We start from the raw sequence: 6,762 nt of genomic DNA, 5'->3' as shown, positions 1-6,762 counted from the left end.
AAGAGACCGAGCAAAGTTTTTTTTTTATAAAGCTAGAAAGAACATTAGAAAACCACCAGTTTGTAACCCCTAATGGAAGAATTCATCTAGGCAATGTAAGAGGTCCAGAAATATTAAGTGAAAGGTGGACAGGGAACTTTTTAATGGATAGATCATATTGACACTATCTAAATTCCAATCTTAGCATGACTAAGAGTAGGCAGTAAGTGCCTCTTAACATAAATGAGATGACTACATAGCTATTATACATCTATACACTAGCAAAAAGGATTTGGAAACTGAAAAGCATTACCAATTATAACAACAACAAAAATATGAAATATTTGTAGTGACCTTGAAATACGAGAGATTTCTTAGATATGACACCAAAAACACAATTCATAACAAAGAAATTCATAAATTGGACTTACTCAAAATTTTAAAACTTTGCTCTTTAAAGAATCGATTTTTTAAAATGAAAGAATGAAATTGAAATTAAAAAATAAGCCCATCCGGTATGGCTTAGTGGTTGAGTGTGGATCCATGCACCAAGAGGTTGCTGGATCGATGCCTGGTCAGGGCGCATGCCTGGGTTGTGGGCCAGATCACCAGTGGCGGGCATGCAGGAGGTGGCCAGTCGATGTTCTCTCTCATCGATGTTTCTATCTCTCTCTCCCTCTCCCTTCCTCTCTCTCTAAAATCAATAAAGAAAAAAAATTTATTTTGATGAGAATGAAAAGGCAAGCCACATAGTGGGAAAAGTCTTTGCAAAGCATAGATCTGCTAAAGGACTTGTTTACAAAATATATAAAGAACTTTCAAAACTCAACTATAAGAAAACAAACAACACAATTTAAAATTATTTTAAAGTTCTTATCACCATAGATTAAATACTTCACCAAAGAGCATATAAAGAGAGCATATGAAAATAAGCTCAATTACATTAGTCATAAGTAAAATGAAAATATAAATCACTATAAGGTACTACTACATCCTATTAGAATGCCTAAAATTAAAAAGACTGACCTTACCGAGTATGGTTAAAGATGTAGAAAAACCTGAAATACACTGCTTGTAGGATGTAAAATGGTACAATCACCTTGGAAGAGCACCAGTAAAATGATGAGAGCTTAAAGGTGGGGAAGGGACCAATGACAGTGATGGGAGACTGGTTTCTTTTAAAGTTAAACATATATATATATATATATATATATATAATATTATCCATCCATTTGATTCCCATGTATGTGCCCAAGAGAAATGGAAGTATATGTCCATACAAAGATTTGCACGTGAATGTTTATAGTACCTCACTTTTTTTTTTTTTTTATCCTCACCTGAGGACATTTTCCCATTTTTTTGTTCAGATAGAGTGGGAGGGAGAGAAAGAAACACCGACATGAAAGGTACACATCGAGTGGCTGCCACCTGCACGACCCAACCAGGGCCAGGGACAAACTGCAGCCGAGGTACATGCCCTTAGCGGGAACCAAACCCGGGTCTCTCTGGACCACAGGCTGATGCACTAACCGCTGAGTCAAACCAGCCAGGGCTATAGTACCTCACTTTTAATAGTCATATAATAGAAACAACTCAAAAATCCATCAATAGGTGAACAAATAAACAAATTGTGGTATATCCATATAATGGGATACTGCTCATCAATAATAAGGAATGAACTAGTGACATGACAACATGGGTAAATCTTAAATCACTTATTCTGAATGAAAGAGTATACACTGTATGACTCCATTTACATTAAAATCTAAAATATTCAAATTAATCTATAGAGTTGCTTAGAGAGGGGGATAATGGAGGGATCACAAAGGGTCATAATGTTGGTCACAGACTCACTGCCCAGTGTCAGAGCACCAGTAAAATGATGAGAGCTTAAAGGTGGGGAAGGGACCAATAGCAGTGATGGGAGACTGGTTGCAGACAAAAGATTGATCAATGAAGTAAATCCGTTATGGATAATGGGAAGTAGTTCCTGTTAGGAGAAAGGGAGTAAAAATGTAGAAAGAGAGAAAACTAGAATGAATTCTGTGATGTTGAATTAAAATTAGAGTTATCATTGTGAACTCAGAGTTTTTAACATGTAGATTTAGATGTAATATAAATATAGATAAATATACATAAATATAGATGTAAATGTGTAAATGTTATGTGTGAATATTATATAGACCTATATTATACATACATATATGTGCATATATATACATGTAAATGTATGTATACACATACATATATTCTCTAGCTGTGTCCACTAAAAGGGTATGGGAGCAATAACATCTTCAATGGCAATGAGCACACACCTACTGTCCAGATCTTCTTCTCTAAACATCTACTAAATATAATCTTGGAGTGAAATTTCTTGGAGCAATAGCTAGTTCCAGGGTGAAGTCAGGGAAAGTACATTATCCTGGAACATTCTTTCTTCTTGTGTCAGGAAATACGGAACTGCTCAAAGTATGATAACGATATATCAAAACTGCAAAGAACCATCCTAAAGAGCTCCCACTGGTCAAGTCTGAAACAATTTGAACATCACGATAAATAATATATTAAAGCACTATACCCTATTGAGTAAACTTGTAAATCATGACTCAAAAGTAATATAAATTTAAAAACAAAAATGATGCAAGTTTTGTGGGATATTTAAAAGGGATACTTTCATGTCATCAAAAAATTTCCCCACCGTCCGGCTGGTGTGGCTCAGTGGTTGAGCGTCAACCCATGCACTAAGAGGTCCCGGTTCGATTGCTGATCAGGGCACATGCTCAGGTTGTGGGCCCAATCCCCAGTGGGGGACATGCAGGAAGCAGCTAATTGATGTTCTCTCTCATCAATGTTTTTTTCTCTCTCTCCCTCTCCCTTCCTCTCTCTATAGAAATCAATAAAAAAAAAAAAAATTTTTAAAATCTCCGCACTAGGAGGACTTTCGGTCAAGATGGCGGGTAGGTAAACGTGGTATCCATCCTCCCACAACCACATCAAAGTTACAACTAAACTACAGAACAACCATCATCCAAAACTGCCTGAAATCAAGCTGAATGCAAGTCCTACAACTACGGAATTAAAGCAGCAAACACATCCAGACTGGTAGGAGGGGCAGGGGTGTAAGGGGCTGGTCCCACACCCACGTGTGGCGGATAAAAATCAGGAGGACACCTCGGCTGGGAAGGTCCTTCCTAAGGACTGGGGGTACCTGTCCCACACCAGAGGCCCCGCTCAGGGTTCCAGTGCCAGGAAGAGAATCCCCATAACTTCTGGCTGGAAAAACCAGCAGGAACTGAGGCTCAGGGAGGCTGAGGTGGCTGGAGCCCCAGGCAGCTCCTTAAAGGGCCCGCGCACGGACTTACCGGACTCTCTCCCTCTAAGCTTGGAGGGGAGGCAGCTCGAGGGGCACCAGAGACATACAGGGAAGAACTGAGCTGTTTGGCACTGGAGCGAGGGCTGGAGAGGGGGTTTTCTCCGGACAGGAGTGCTGTCAGAGGCCTTTGTTCCTTTGGTGAGCCCTCCCCTGGGGCGGCAGACAGCCGCCATATCTGGGACTCCAGCAACCTGGCTCACACTGGTAGCCCTGCCCTGGTAATTCCCTGAGACCCTGCCCCACCCAACTTTCAGGCCCACCCAAGCTGTCGACACTTGCTTAACCATAGGATTGGCCTATCTTGGATCCTGCTTCAGGTTTTCCTAAATTCTTTCAAACAAGCAGCATCTGGTCTCAGATAGCCCCATACCTCTTATTAAGTAATACACTGAAACAAACACAGGGAGGCAGCCAAAATGAGGAGACGAAGAAACAGGTCCCAAATGAAAGAACAGAACAAAACCCCAAGAAAAGAACTAAGCGAAATGGAGATAAGCAACCTAACAGATGCTAAGTTGAAAACACTGTTTATAAGGGTGTTCAATGAACTTAGTGAGGGCCTCAAGAGCATCAAAAAGGACCAGTCAGAAATGATGGATGCACAGTCAGAAATGAAGGAGGCACTAACTGAAATAAAGTATAATTTACACAGATTCAATAGTAGAGTATGTAAATCCAAGAAGCAATCCATTGATTTAGAATATAAGGAAGCAAAAAACACCCAATCAGAACAGCAAAAAGAAAAAAGAATCCAAAAAAATGAGGATAGTGTAAGGAGCCTCTGGGACAACTTCAAGCGTGCCAACATTTGCATCTTGGGGGTGCCAGAAGGAGAAGAGAGAGAACAAGAAATTGAAAACCTGTTTGAAACAATAATGGCAGAAAACTTTCCTAACTTGATGAAGGAAACAGACATACAAGTCCAGGAAGCACAGAGAGTCCCAAACAAGATGAACCCCAAGAGGCCCACACCAAGACACATCATCATCAAAATGCAAAAGGTTCAAGACAAAGAGAGACTCTTGAAAGCAGTTAGTTACCTACAAGGGAGTTTCCATAAGGCTGTCAGCTGATTTCTCAAAAGAAACTTTGCAGGCCAGAAGGGAGTGGCAAGAAATATTCAGAGTGATGAAAAGCAAGAACCTACAACCAAGATTACTCTATCCTGCAAAGCTGTCATTTAGAATCGATGGCCATATGAAGAGTTGAACAGACAAGAAAAAGTTAAAGAAGTTCATTACCACGAAACCGTTATCATATGAAATGATGAAGGGTCTTTTTGAAGAAAAAGATAAAATATATGAACAAACAAAATGGCAATTAATACATATCTATTGACAATGGAATCTACAAATGAAATTAACAGGCAGAGCAGAAACATTCTCATAGATTCAGAGAAATTTTGTTGGTTGCCAGATGGGAGGGGTTGGGGGAATGGGTGAAAAAGGTGAGGGGATTAAGAAGTACAAATTCATTGCTAGACTAACAAACCTCAAATGGAAAGGGGTTGGGGTGTGGGAAGAAATAAACCAAACAACTTATATGTATGACCAATGGACACAGACAATAGTGTGGGAAAAGGCAGGAGGGGGGCAGGAGTAGGGAGGAGGGGGTCAATGGGGAAAAAATGAGGAACATCTGTAATACATTCAACAATAAAGATTTAAAAAATAAAAATAAAATAAAAATAAAAATCTTCCCACCAGCCCTGGCCAGTTTGGCTCAGCAGTTAGAGCGTCGGCCCGGGGACCAGAGAGGCTGGGTTCGGTTCATTTTAAGGACATGTACCTTGGTTGCAGTTTGTCCCCAGCTTCGGTTGGGTTCATGTGGGTGGCAACCACTCTATGTGTCTCTGTCACATCAATGTTTCTCTCTCTCTCTCTTCCTCCTTCTCTCCCTCCCACTCTATATATCAAGATAAAATGCAAAAAAAAAAAAAAAATCTCCCCACCAAATATCTACTCATTATAAAGGGAGCTTTTTCATCTTCTTTACTTCTCAAGGCTTGCTGTGCTGGCCGTGCTCTCTCCACACCTTGTAGCCATGTCTTGCAAAATTGAGGAAGTCAAGGACTTCCTGCTCACAGTCTGGTGAAAGGATGCCAAGTCTGTCAAGATCAAGACAAATAAGTTTGATGTGAAGTTTAATGTCCGATGCAGCAGAAACCTTTATACCTTGGTCATTACAGACAAAGAGAAGGCAGAGAAACTGAAGCAGTCCTTGCCCACAGGTTTGGCAGTGAAGGAGCTGAAATGAACCAGACACATTGATCTGAACTGTATTAAATGTTTTTTAAAAAATTTAACTATAAAGGGGAAGAGTAAGTTTACAGTTGAGAAGTCTAGCTGACGTAGTCACTTTAATCAAGAAATCAATAATGGAACAAAGAAATTATGTGCCACCTGATAGAATGCAATAAAAAAACATAGCATAACTTTCATAATTTTCTTGCCAAAGATGCATAAACTAAATCTAATTAATAGGGACATCAAATAAGCTCAAATTGAGGGACATTCTACAAAATAACTGGCATATATAATCAGTAAAACTGTCATAGTCATGAAAGTCAAGAAAAGATTGAGGAACTCAGAATTTAAGGAGGCTAAAGTAACTAGACAAATAAATGCATGATTCTGAACTGGATCCATAAACTACAAAAAACATTCTTGGATAGAAAACTCTAAAGATTCCATCAGAAAACTGAGAAATTCAGTAAAGTAGCAGGATACCAAATAAGTATCCAAAAATCAGTTGCATTTTTATACAAGAATAATAAACTATGGGAAAGAGAAACCATAAAAAAAATCCTAAATACAATTGCATAAGAAAAACACACCTAGAAATAAATTTAACCAAGGTGGTTAAAGGATCTGTACTCAGAAAATTATAAGAAAATTTTCTGAAGAAACTGAAGATATAACTAAATGGAAGCATATACCATGCTCATGGATAGGAAGAATTAACAATGTTAAAATATTCATACTACTCAAAGCAATCTATTGATTCAACACAATTTCTAACAAAATACCAATGATGTATTTCACAGAACTAGAACAAATAATCCAAAAAATTTATATGAAACCACAAAAGACCCTGAATTGCCACAGCAGTATTGAGAAAGAAGAACAAAGTTGGAGGAATCATGCTACTTGATATCAAAATATCCTATAAGGCCAAAATATCCTACAGCAAAACAGCATGGTACTGGCATAAAAACAGACATATAGATTAATGGAACAGAATAGAGATCCCAGAAATAAACCCATGACTATATGGTCAATTAATATTTGAGAAGGGAGGCAAGAACATACAATGGGGTGAAAACAGTCTCTTCAAGAAATGTTGCAAGAAAAATTGGACAGTTACAAAAATAAAACTAGACCACTTTTTTATACCATATATAAGAATAA

The 6,762-nt window shown here is 38.6% G+C and overlaps 1 pseudogene; it reads left to right on the top strand.

Annotated features, from left to right (window-relative positions):
• Positions 1–5,395: 5,395 nt before the first annotated feature.
• Positions 5,396–5,608, top strand: LOC118632722 (annotated as a pseudogene).
• The last annotated feature ends 1,154 nt before the right edge of the window (positions 5,609–6,762 follow it).

This window comes from Molossus molossus, unplaced genomic scaffold, assembly GCF_014108415.1.
Source record: "Molossus molossus isolate mMolMol1 unplaced genomic scaffold, mMolMol1.p scaffold_m16_p_17, whole genome shotgun sequence".
Lineage (NCBI taxonomy): Eukaryota > Metazoa > Chordata > Mammalia > Chiroptera > Molossidae > Molossus > Molossus molossus.
This window is presented reverse-complemented; position numbering and strand designations above follow the sequence as displayed.